The following is a 13474-nucleotide window of genomic DNA, read 5'->3' on the forward strand; positions in this document are numbered from 1 at the left end:
ATCACAAACCCCCTGCCCAGAATAATCACCACCAATCACCACTGCAAAGCGGCAGTGGATCCGCCCCTGCCCCACATCGATCACTGTTGCATCGTGCGCAGCGATTTTTCCCCCTCCCACTGAGTGGCCCACCCCTGGTCAGCCCTGCTCCCCCTTCAGGCACCATCCTCTCAGACCCTGTCCCCTTGGCACTGCTGGTATCCAGTAGGCACTGCCAGTGTGCCAGGCTGGCAGTGCCAGGGTGCCCAGTAGGCACTGCCACAGTGCCAGGCTGGCATGCCCAAGAGGCAGCCCCCCTACTTCTGACCTCCCGGGGGGGGGCTTCAATGGCCTCCTGTTCTACCGGCGAGGCCATCACGTCTGGTCCTGTTGATGGGGGACCACACATTATTCTCGCCAGGTAGAATCTTCCCTGATGAGGCCACAGAGGCAAGTGAGCCCAGGTGATTCCATTCCAGGCTCACTAATTCTATTTAAATAAGCATTTAAGTATGTTTGGTCGGATGTCCGATGCCACGAACCTGATTTCTTGGCTCTCTCACGATCTTACTGGCTCGCCCCGCACATCGGCCGATGGGGCACAGTGGTAAGATCACCCCCAAAAAATTTGACATGCTCAACATGGAGGGAGGTGGCTATGGCAATGAGTGTCACCTCCTTGAACTCCAGAACATGGTCACAGGGCAATAAGACTGACCTCACCAGAGCAGCGCTGAACTGCTGAGGGGTAGACTGCAGAATCTCTTGCTGATTGCAGACAGTATCTGAATATTCAGAGCCTGTGCACACTCCGGTTCAGCAGTTCATGCAGCTAACATTTCTGTAGGCTAAGTCAGGTCCAATCCTACTCAATGATGAATTTATAGCTTTTAACCCTCATTATCCTGTCATTTATAACATAGAATCACTCAGTAAGAGGCCTATCTGCTGCCAACATGCAATTATACCTGAAGTTTGTGCGATTAGAACAGGTGTAACGATGGTGGAGCTGACCTCTACACCAAATTCATATCCCCTACACCAGAATCGCTTTACCCTGCACACTGTAAGAAACAAAAAATCAATATTTCCGACCCAGATTCTCTTTAACAGCTGACCCGCTGAAGGAATATTTATATAGTCTAATGTATTTTTAAGATCTCGATTTTAATTTCCCGGAAGATTACTCAAAGCCAACCTCTCATCACGCGGTGAAAAGATCGGGAATAAAGGCCTGGAATTTCCCTCAGCGCTTCTACTGTTCCGCTGGGATAACTTTGGCAAGCGTATGTTTCCGTGCATAAACAAAGGGTTTCTGCCAAAACACTGATGGCAGAGTCAGCGAGTTCTGTAAGAAATTCCTGGGAAAATGTTTCACGTAAGCTGGGGCTGATTGATAGCAATGTCTCTTTTCTCTGGTAAAGTGTCACACAAATGTCTGCAATATGCCGGAACCAAACGGCCAAGAGCGACAGCATTAATTTTATCTTGTTTTGACTGATGTTATTTGTCGGGATCAACAAGAGAGCCAGGATTTAAACTGTGCAACCTTCATTGAGCAAATCCACCAAGTGACTATGAATGGACTAGAATGGTATCCAGTTTCCCTGCTTTCAACCCAAACCCCTTTAGTCTTCCCAACAGTACACCATCTGCAGCTGAGCTGGCGGGTGAGCTTTAATGTCAGCTACGACTCTCACCAACTTTTATAGATGAACCATAAAAAGCATTCTTTCTGGTTGTATCACAGCTTGGTATGGCTCCTGCTCTGCCCAAGACCACAAGAAACTACAAAGGGTCCTGAACGTAGCTCAGTCAATCACCAAACCAGCCTCCCATCCATTGACTCTGTCTACACTTCCCGCTGCCTCGGAAAAGCGGCCAGCATAATCAAGAACAGCTTCTTCACTGTTGCCATCAGACTTTTGAATGGATCTACCTCGTATTAAGTTGATCTTTCTCTACACCCTAGCTATGACTGTAACACTACATTCTGCACTCTCTCCTTTCAAAGAACAAAAAACAGTACAGCACAGAAACAGGCCCTTCGGCCCTTCAAGCCTGCGCTGATCACTTTTACCTATCTAACCAACCGCTTATATCCCTCTATTCCCCACAGAGACATGAGGAGAACATGCAAACTCCACACAGTCACCCAAGGCCGGAATAAGTCTTAAATGTAACTGCCTCAACCACCTCACTTGGCAGTGCATTCCAAGCCCCCACCATCCTCTGTGTAAAGAATTCCCCCGCACATCTCCACTGAACCTTTCCCCCCTTACCTTGAACTTGTGCCCCCTTGTGATTGTCATTTCTGCCTGGGAAAAAGCTTCCAACTGTTCACCTTATCTATGCCCCTCATAATTTTATAAATTTCTATCAGGTCGCCCCTCAGCTTCCGTCTTTCCAGGGAGAACAATCCCAGTTTATTCAATCTCTCCTCATAACTAATACCCTCCACACCAGGCAACATCCTGGTAAACCTTTTCTGCACTCTTGCCAAAGCCTCCGCGTCCTTCTGGTAGTGTGGCGATCAGAATTGGACATTGTATTCCAAATGTGGCCTAACCAACATTTTATACAGCTATAACATAATTTGCCAACTTTTATACTCGATGTCCCGGCCGATGAAGGCAAGCATGCTATATGCTTTCTTCGCCACCTTTTCCACCTGTGCTGCCACTTTTAAGGATCTGTGGACCTGTACTCCCAGATCCCTGTGTTTCGATGCTCCTGATGGTTCTGCCATTTATTTTATAGCTCCCACCTGAATCTATGTACGGTATGCTTTGTCTGTATAGCATGCAAGAAACAATACTTTTCACTGTCTGCTAATATATGTGACAATAATAAATCAAATCAAGTAAAGTTCCTGTGCTGAGAGGCGATTGCCTACACAGGTCTTCCTAGCCCTTGATAAGCTGGACCCCTGAGTGGGCCCTGCATTCTATCGTCCAGGATGACACTCATGTATATGCACCACAGGATTGTGGTCTAACTTTGGCTTTCAGAATACAACTTTGTTTATTTCCAGTTGGCTTCCTAAGTTATTACAAGAACACTTTTATCTTTCTCACAGGTTTTGCCATACTTGCAGGCTTTGCCCATCCTTTCACAAGGAGATCCTGACATCCAGGGATGGCTTGTCCAGTGCTCCATGATTTTGCATTCATGTGTGGTCTAATTCCACTCTCATTGGTTGGTGCACAGACAAGTCTTTCCAGTGTGGAATTCTTGCTTATCCCGATCATTGTTCTAACTTACTCATTATTCTAACTTACTCAGTTAATGGTAGGGCGTTGGGGAGAGTTATGGAACAAAGAGATCGAGGGGTACATGTTCATAGCTCATTGAAGGTGGAGTCGCGGTGGACAGAGCGGTGAAGACAATTAGGGATGGGCAATAAGTGCTGCCCCGGTCAGTGAAACCCACATCCCTTGAGCGAAACCCTGAATACACGCTACCAACAACAAGGGATCTCTCAGGTAATCAAGGATATTGATAAGGAGTAGAAGTGCAATACACCTGTTCTAGGGGTCATGTTCATGATGAAATAGGTATAAAAGATGCCACAATTGTCAACTGCTTCCACTATGTTGGACTCAGACAGGTTACAACTGCACAAGACATCTAAAACCAAGTTTTAGCAACAAGGTGATGCCAACCTAGTTTTGACAAACTATGGTTTAGTTAAGTTCGTCGTGCTTTTTTTGTTTATTTTTTCATATACAGTAAAGGTTGTTCTGTTTAAAAATACAAAATCTTGTAGCATGGCTCTTTCAGTTAATCATTGGGTGCTTGTATTCCTTTTTAAACATTAATCGTCCCTGCAGAGATGGCAACAAAATGCAGTAAGAGTTTTAACAACACCAGGTTGTTAGATAGAAAACTCTTACTGTGTTTACCCCAGTCCAACGCCGGCATCTCCACATCAACAAAATGCAGCACAGTACTCACCACAAGCACCCAGCAGGGGTACAAACAGATAGAACTCAGGGCTGAAATTCTCCCATTTCGTCCGCCGCGGGAATCGTAGCAGGCAAGGTAGAGAATTTGGCGGACTGTTAAAGGTCCATTGAGCTCGAGCATGAATTTTGGGTCTTGGGTTGCGTGCAGCCAGAAAATCCCACGCCAGAGGCCTTACATATTAGTAGTAAGATACTATGGTGGCATAGTGGACAGTGAAGAAGGTTATCTAGGATTGCAGTGTGATCTTGATCAATTGGGCCAGTGGGCTGATGAATTGCAAATGGAGTTTAATTTAGATAAATGCGAGGTGATGCATTTTGGTAGATTGAACCAGGGCAGGACTTACTCTGTTAATGGTAGGGCATTGGGAAGAGTTACAGAACAAAGAGACCGAGGGGTTCAGGTTCATAGCTCCTTGAAAGTGGAATCACAGATGGACAGAGTGGTGAAGAAGGCATTCAGCATGCTTGGTTTCATTGGTTAGAACATTGAATACAGGAGTTGGACACACTTGGAATACTGTGCACAGTTCTGGTCACCCTATTATAGAAAGGATATTATTCAACTAGAAAGAGTGCAGTAAAGATTTACTAGGATGCTACCAGGACTTGATGGTATGCATTATAAGGAGAGGCTGGATAGACTGGGACTTTTTTTCTCTGGAGCGTTGGAAGTTTAGGGGTGATCTTATAGAAGTCTATAAAATAATGAGGGGCATGGATCGGCTAGATAGTCAATATATTTTCCCAAAGGTAGGGGAGTCTAAAATTAGAGGGCATAAGTTTAAGGTGAGAGGGGAGAGATACAAAACGGTCCGGAGGGGCAATTTTTTTACACAGAGGGTGGTGAGAGTCTGGAACAAGCTGCCAGAGGTAGTAGTAGAGGCAGGTACAATTTTGTTTTTTAAAAGCGTTTGGACAGTTACATGGGTAAGATGGCTATCGAGTGATATGGGCCAAACACGGGCAACTGGGACTAGCTTAGTCGTTAAAAAAAGGGCAGCATGGACAGGTTGGGCCAAAGGGCCTGTTTCCATGCTGTAAACCTCTATGACTTTATGACTCTATGACATGTCATTTTAATACAAAGTTACAGAAACACTGCCCAATGCCAACCACCTAATAAATATTCAGAGACACTGGAGCACAATTTCACGGGTCTCTCGCCTGCAGCTAAGTGGATAACAGGATCTGTGGCCTATGAATTGCAAAGAGTTATCATTTTCCCAATTGTTTTTATGAAACATTTTGGACGGGAGTTTACACTCGAGCGAGACCGGACATTTCCACCCGAGGTCAACGGATATTTCCGTTGTCCGCCCCTCACCCACTCCAATTCCGTGGCAGGTGGGGACTCCGGCGTTTACTTTTCCTATCCTAAGATACCCAAAACCTTGGAATTCTTGGGCAAAGAAAAAAGGAAGAGGAGTTTCCCCCAGCAACCCATTCTGAAACCTGTAGAGTCTCCAGATCTTACTGCCTTGCTGCACAAGGGGGCCATGCTTTGGCCATTGATACCAAATAGCTTAACTTAAAGTTTATGTATTAGTCACAAGTAGCTTACATTAACATTGTAATGAAGTTACTGTGAAAATCCGCCAGTCGCCACACTCTGACGCCTGTTCAGGTACATTGAGGGAGAATTTAGCATGGCCAATGCACCTAACCAGCACATCTTTCAGACTGTGGGAGGAAATCAGAGCACCCAAAGGAAACCCACGCAGACACAGGGAGAACGTGCAGACTCCACACAGACAGTGACCAAGCCAAGAATTGAACCCGGGTCCCTGGTGCTGTGAGGCAGCAGTGCTAACCACTGTGCCACTGTGTCTTCTTTTCCATTAGGCTCACTCCAGTCTGCTAAAAGCAACATCAGCCACTTCTCCCAATCTGCAACGCAAACACTTATTAAGCAGTTCATTGATATCCTGTTTGCCAACACATCATATTGCTAATTAACCTAAACAGTCAACACCAGAGGGCTTGGAGATTCACAGCAGTGTTTGTCTTCCCTCGTATCCAGAACAATCTTGATGCCATGCCCTCCGGGTAGCAGCATTCATCATAGTGGCTACCGTTCGACTAATATCCAGCATGTCTGAAATCAAGGTGTCGACTGGTAGGGGACAGAATGCAAATACTGAGTGACTCCTCAAAAACCCCATCTACTGAACACCAACCTATCCAAGTGTCATTATCTCCTGAAGGTGAAACTCAGAGCCTGCATGGCAACAGTTTGTGTTGCCAGTGAGTCTTGCAGGTTGGTGATTGTGAGAGTGAGCCCAACTGCAGCATCCATAGAGATGGCCACACTCACCTGGATAGACTACAAAATATGGGATAACACTTCACCGAGTGGAAACAACTCATTCATACTTTCAGCCCTAGTCCAGAAACTGCTTCACAGCCCTTCCAATATCATAAAATCATAGAATCCCTACAGTGCAGAGGAGGCCATTTGGCCCATCGAGTTGGCACCGACAACAATCCCACTCAGGCACTATCCCTTTAATCCCACATATTTACCTTGGTGGTCTCCTGACACTAAGGTCAATTTAGCATGGCCAATCCACCTAACCCGCACATCTTTGGAGTGTGAGAGAAAACTGGAGCGCCCAGAGGAAACCCATACAGACACGGGGAGAATGTGCAAACTCCACACAGACAGTAACCCAAAGCCGGAATTGAGCCCGGGTCCCTGGCGCTGTGAGGCAGCAGTGCTAACCACTGTGCCACCGTGCTGCCGCCCATCTTGTTTGGAAGAGGCTAGGAATTTTCTTCTCATGGCTGGAGGTCCTCATGCCTGCCCTGCTCAGCAGAAGAAGCAGTGGGCTGTCTCTGGACTATCCCTGCCATCAGTACCCACTGCTGCTAACTGGTGCCAGGTGTTTCATCACAAGCAGATGTCCCTGGGTCACTGCCGAACCAATGTGAAGTGCCAATGTCTGTGCTTGGTACTTGGGTGGGGTGGAGAATTTAATGGCAAATACAGGAGGTTTGTCTTGAGACGAGCATAGAGGAAAGAGAAAATAGCCAGGTATTTGGATAATACCGGAGGCTGGCTATTAGCAGATAGCAGACTTGAGAATTCAGCTTCAACTGTGCAGTTTTTCTGAGGTGAGTGAAAGATAACAATATTCAGATATTCTGTTCAGGCAGGTCATCAGCCCTGCCTTCCTGATGCTCAGCAAGAAGTTTCACAACACCAAGTTAAAGTCCAACATGTTTATTTGGTAGCAAAATCCACTAGCTTTTGGAGCGCTGTTCCTTCGTCAGGTAAGTGGGAGTTCTGTTCACAAACAGGGCATATAAAGACACAAACTCAATTTACAAAATAATGGTTGGAATGCAAATCTTTACAGGTAATCAAGTCTTAAACGTACAGACAACGTGAGTGGAGAGAGCGTTAAGCACAGGTTAAAGAGATGTGTGTTGTCTCCAGACAGGACAGTGAGTGAGATTTTGCAAGCCCAGGCAACTCGTGGGGGTTACAGATAATGTAACATGAACCCAAGATCCCGGTTGAGGCCGTCCTCATGTGTGAGGAACTTGGCTATCAGTCTCTGCTCAGCGACTCTGCGTTGTCGTGTGTCGTGCAGGCCGCCTTGGAGAACGCTTACCCGAACGCTTATCTGTAACCCCCACGACTTGCCTGGGCTTGCAAAATCTCACTAACTGTCCTGTCTGGAGACAATACACATCTCTTTAACCTGTGCTTAACGCTCCCTCCACTCACATTGTTGGACTTTAACCTGGTGTTGTGAGACGTCTTACTGTGTTTACCCCAGTCCAACGCCGGCATCTCCACATCATTCCTGATGCTCAGCCATTTACCTGAGTCATTAAGCAGGAACTCACAGAATCATAAAGTGGTAACTGCAGAAGGAAGCCGCTCCGCCATCATATTTGTGGTGTCTTTCTGCAAGAGTAATTCCGCTCTTCCTGCTCCCTCGCCCAGGCATCTGCAATTAATGATCCAATTTCCTTTCAAAAGCCATGATTGACTCTGCCTCCAGCACACTCTCAAGCTGAACATTCCAGATCCTTACCTCCTGCTGCACAAAATGAACATCGGCCCCTTAGAAAATGAAACTGGGGAGATAGTTGTGGGGAATAAGGAAATGGCAGAATAATTAAACAGATATTTTGCACCAGTCTTTCGGGTGGAAGATACTTTGAACATCCCATTAATACTACAGAATATGGGGAAGAATGAAGTACCATCACCATCACAAGATAAATAGTTTGAGACAAAATAGTGTGGCTAAAGGCAGATAAGTCCCCAGGCCCTAATGGCTTGCATCCTAGGATCCTAAAAGAAGTAGCTACCAAGATAGTGGATGCATGGGTTGTAATTTTCCAACAATCCTTGGATTCTTGGATTCTGGAGAAGTACCGGAGGATTGGAAAACTGCCAATGTGATACCCCTATTCAAAAAGGGAGAGAGGCAAAAAGCAGGTAACTATAGACCGATTAGCCTAACATCTATTGTTGGAAAAATGTTAGAATCAATTATTAAGGAAATAATGGCTGCACATTTGGAAAATCATAATCTAATCAACCAGATGCAGCATGGCTTCATGAAAGGGAAATCATGCCTGACTAATTTATTATAGTTTTTTGAAGGAAGTCTCAACCTGAGGGGATAGAGGGGAACCAGGAGATGTGTTGTACTGGGACTTATAGAAGGCGTTCAACAACAAGGCACCTCACTAAATGTTAAGTCATGAGATACAAGCCCATGGTGTTGGAGGTAATATATTGGCATGGATAGAGAATTCACTAACGGGTCTAAACACAACGAGTGGGCATAAGCGGTTCTTTTTCAGGTTGGCGACCTGTGAGTGCAGGGATCAGTGCTGGGACAACAACTGTTTACAGTATATATTAGTGACTTGGAGGAAGGAAGCGAATGTACTGGAGCCAAATTTACAGATGACACAAAAATTGGCGGAAAGGCAAGTTGCAAGAGGCATACAAACTTACTAAGAGATATTGATAGGTTATGTAAGTGGACAAAAAGTTGGCAAATGAAGTATAATGTGTGAAAATGTGAATTTGTTCATTTTGGAAAGGAGAACAAAAGAACAGAGTATTATTTAAATGGAGCAAACCGCAGAAAGCTGCAACTCAAAGGGATTTGTGGGTATTTGTGCACAAAACACAGAAAGCTAGCAGACAGGTGCAGCAGGTAATCAGGAAGGCTAATGGAATGTTGGCCTTTATTTCAAGTGGGTTGGATTATAAGAGTAGTGAGGTCTTGCTACAACTACTGAGACCACATCTGGAGTACTCTGAGTAGTTTTGCTCCCCTCATTTAAGGAAAGATATTATTTAATTGGGGGCAGCTCAGTAAAGGTTAACTAGGCTGATCCCCGGTGTGGAGGGATTGTCTTACGAGGAAAGGTTAAACAGGTTGGGACTCTACTCATTGGAATTTAGAAAAATGAGAGGTGATCTCTAGGATTCTTCAGGGGCTTGACAAAGTAAATGCTGAGAGGATGTTTTCCCTCATGGGATAGCCTAGGGCCTGAGGGCATAATCACAATTGTTTACGATTTACATAGATGATTTGGAGTTGGGGGCCAAGTGTAGTGTGTCAAAATTCACAAATGACACTAAGATGGGTGGGAGAGCAAAGTGTGCAGAGAAGGCTGAAAGTCTGCAAAGGGATATAGATAGCCCAAGTGAGTGGGCGAGGGTCTGGCAGATGGAGTACAATGTTGGTAAATGTGAGGTCATCCATTTTGGTAGGAATAACAGCAAAATGGACTATTATTTAAATGGTAAAAAATTGCAACATGCTGCTGTGCAGAGGGACCTGGGTGTCCTTGTGCAGGAATCTCAAAGAGTTGGTTTGCAGGTGCAGCAGGTAATTAAGGCGGCAAATGGAATTTTGTCCTTCATTGCTAGAGGGATGGAGTTTAAAAACAGCGAGGTTATGTTGCAGCTGTATAAGGTGCTGGTGAGGCCACACCTGGAGTACTGTATACAGTTTTGGTCTCCTTACTTGAGAAAGGATATACTGGCACTGGAGTGGGTGCAGAGGAGATTCACTAGGTTGTTTGCAGAATTGAGAGGGTTGGCTTATGAGGTGAGACTGAGTAGACTGGGGCTATACTCATTGGAATTCAGAAGAATGAGGGAAGATCTTATAGAAACATATAAAATTATGAAGGGAATAAATAAGATAGAAGCAGGGAAGTTGTTTCCACTGGCGGTGAAACTAGAACTAGGGGGCATGGCCTCAAAATAAGGGGGAGCAGATTTAGGACTGAGTTGAGGGTTGTAAATCTGTGGAATTCCCTGCCCAGTGAAGCAGTTGAGGGAACCTCATTGAATGTTTTTAAGGCAAAGATAGATAAATTTTTGAACAGTAAAGGAGTTAACGGTTATGGTGAGCGGACGGGTAAGTGGAGCTGAGTCCACAAAAAAATCAGCCATGATCTTACTGAATGGCGGAGCAGGCTCGAGGGAGCAGATAGCCTCCTCATGATCCTAGTTCTTATTTTCTTATGTCTTAAAATAAAGGGCTGCCAATTTAAGATTGAGATGAGGAAGAATTTCTTCTCTCAGAGGAATGTGAGTCTTTGGAACTCCTTGCCACAGAGAGCTGTGGGAGCAGAGTCCTTGTGTATATTTAAGGCTGAGATAGATTTATGATCAGTAAGGGAAAGGACAAGAAAGTGGACGTGAAGAACATTGGATCAGCCATGATCTTATTGAATGGTGGAGCAGGCTCAAGAGGCTGAAAGGCCAACTCCTGTTCCTTATGGTTTTACGGTCTTGTGCTCTTTATCCCATATTCGTCCAGTCCTTTGGTTAACAAAAATCTATCAAGCCCAATTTTAAAATTAGGAATTAATTTTACATTAATCATAGTTTGCAGAAGAGAGTTTCAAACATATATTATCTTTTGTGTGTAGAAATCTTTCCTAATTTCAGTCCTAATGGTCTGACTCTCATTCCTGGCCTCTGCCACTAGGCCTGGACAATAGGTTCTCTCTATCTACCCTATCTACCCTATCGGGCGGCACGGTAGCACAGTGGTTAGCACTGCTGCTTCACAGCTCCAGGGACCTGGGTTCGATTCCCGGCTTGGGTCACTGTCTGTGTGGTGTTTGCACATTCTCCTCGCGTCTGCGTGGGTTTCCTCCGGGTGCTCCGGTTTCCTCCCACAGTCCAAAGATGTGCGGGTTAGGTTGATTGACCATGCTAAAATTGCCCCTTAGTGTCCTGGGATGCGTGGATTAGCGGGTAAAATGTGTAGGGATATGGGGGTAGGGCCTGGGTGGGATTGTGGTCGGTGCAGACTCGATGGGCCGAATGGCCTCTTTCTGTATTGTAGGGTTTCTATGATTTCTATGTTTATCTGTTCTTCCCATTTCAAAGTAATGTAGTCATCCACAAGTTATGACTTGCATAGACAATGAACTTTACCGCAGAGTGGCTTACTGCCTAAATGCATTATAAAATGTCAATAACCCACACAGTGCATTGGAATTTTAGCAATATTGGGCCTTAATGGCTTCAGAACTACAATATAGTCATAAATCTGAAGCACTGTGGAAATTTATAGTTTTATTATTTTTCCACTGTCCTCCTTAGCCATCCAGCTAAGCACCTTGTGCAGCCCCAAGAGTAAGTAGCTGATCTATATTCAAGCCTCCTTCCCCGACAGAACTGTTCTTAGCCAAATGCTAGAGACTGTACTATAGTCGCCTACAAATAAATCTGCTCTGATATTTTCTCCTCGTGCCTCAATTTACCCATTCTCAATCTACTCAGGGAGATGTCTTGGATCTGCTTGGAACCTGTCCACATTTTGTCCAACTTAACTTAGGAATTCAACAGGCTGAACTTGCATTTCATCATCTTATTACATTATTGCACTAATTCGTAGTCAATCGTTTTCAACAGAACACCACCACAATTTACAAAAACGCGAATAACCTTAATTTAAGAACAACGAATAAACATCCAATTCCTTTTAAGGGCTATATACAATAAATGTAAAATTGCTATTCTTCATGGTGGCAAGTGGCTTAAGCACTTGTTTTAAAGATCAATTGGAAAATCACACTGATTTAATTCCTCGCCAGCAACCTAAGAGAGAAACAGACTTTTTATTATTCCTCCACCTTTGCCAAAAAAACAATTTTCATTTTGCTCCTTTGGCAGACAACTGTTAGCAACTATTCAATTACTACAGAAATGGTTAGCCTCATGAGATGAACAGAAAACTCCTCAGATAGCAACTAATTATGCACTTTGTCCAAATTCCGAGGGCCATGTGTCTTGTTATTCAAGAAGCCACAGAATCTCATGAATAATTCAACCTGCAACACCGCTCTCTGTTAAATGCACTTATTGTACAAGAATAAGATTGACAGAGGGTTAGTGAAGCAACCCCTTCCCCTTGGAATGCAACAAAAGAATCTGACAAATAATATGGAATTCCAACTAACTGTCTTGAATTACACAACCTAGCTTCAGTTGCAAAATAGGGAAAAAGAACATGGGGTGTTTTATCTTCTATATATTATTCTTCAAAGAAGACATTGATTTGAGTAAACGTCGGCAAGAGCACTCAAACACCATCCTGGTCATTTCTACTTACACCATTACTCTGACGCTTTCTCTCATATCCAAAACAGTTCCAACTTCAGAGCCATAGATACCCTAAAGCTCCATATTAAAAGAATGTAATTTTGTCTTTGAGTGTTTCTTTTTTGTTATTGATAAGAATGTAAGGGAATTCAGAGTGAGAAAGAGCCATTCAACCTGTTCCACCCACATCTCTTTCACAACTCAGACTTAAATCTATCTTACCGTGTGCGCTCCCCATCTCTGCGTAAGACCAAGGGATCTGGATTTAAAAATTCATGATGTCAGATGTCCTCCCAGATCTTCACAATGATTGACCAGAACAGTGTTCACTGTGAGGGCAGAATAACAATCCAACCCACTCCTTCACCACAGTTTTCAAGTATATTGTCAATTTGTAAATCTCTTATCCGTAAAATGTTATTTCCTCAATTCTTATTGTGGTACTTTGCAGATTCTGTAGCTGAATAAACAAATATTTTTCATCCATGCTTATTAAGTGACAGTGTTAAGCATGACAGGGGTACTCATAGATTTGCAACACAATTGGTCAGCTTTTCTCCCCTCTGCCAGCTGATGGCTATAAGGCACAAATATACCACAACACAACGATTTCATAGTCACTATTTTGATTTCCATCCTTCAAAACCATCGACAAGTGACAATCAATCTTAGATTCTGAAGAGGCTCTATATTTTCCAAAGTCAGAAAGCAGGTTTATCACTGTTTCTTTTCTATAAATAAACTGCGAATTGAAGAAGGAAAATGATTTGTGAGAGTCAGGAAACCAAAAACACAAAGGGACTTGGAGTCCTTGTTCAAGATTCTCTTAAGGTTAACGTGCAGGTTCAGTCCGCAGTTAGGAAGGCAAATGCAATGTTAGCATTCATGTCGAGAGGGCTAGAATACAAGAGCAAGG

At 44.2% G+C, this 13474-nt stretch overlaps 1 protein-coding gene across 1 annotated transcript in view; it reads right to left on the minus strand.

Moving 5' to 3' along the window:
* The window catches only part of gpr158a (G protein-coupled receptor 158a), a 512094-nt gene that overhangs the window by 422915 nt on the left and 75705 nt on the right, over positions 1 to 13474 (minus strand). The window lies entirely within an intron of this gene.

Source organism: Mustelus asterias, chromosome 2 (genome assembly GCF_964213995.1).
Source record: "Mustelus asterias chromosome 2, sMusAst1.hap1.1, whole genome shotgun sequence".
NCBI lineage: Eukaryota > Metazoa > Chordata > Chondrichthyes > Carcharhiniformes > Triakidae > Mustelus > Mustelus asterias.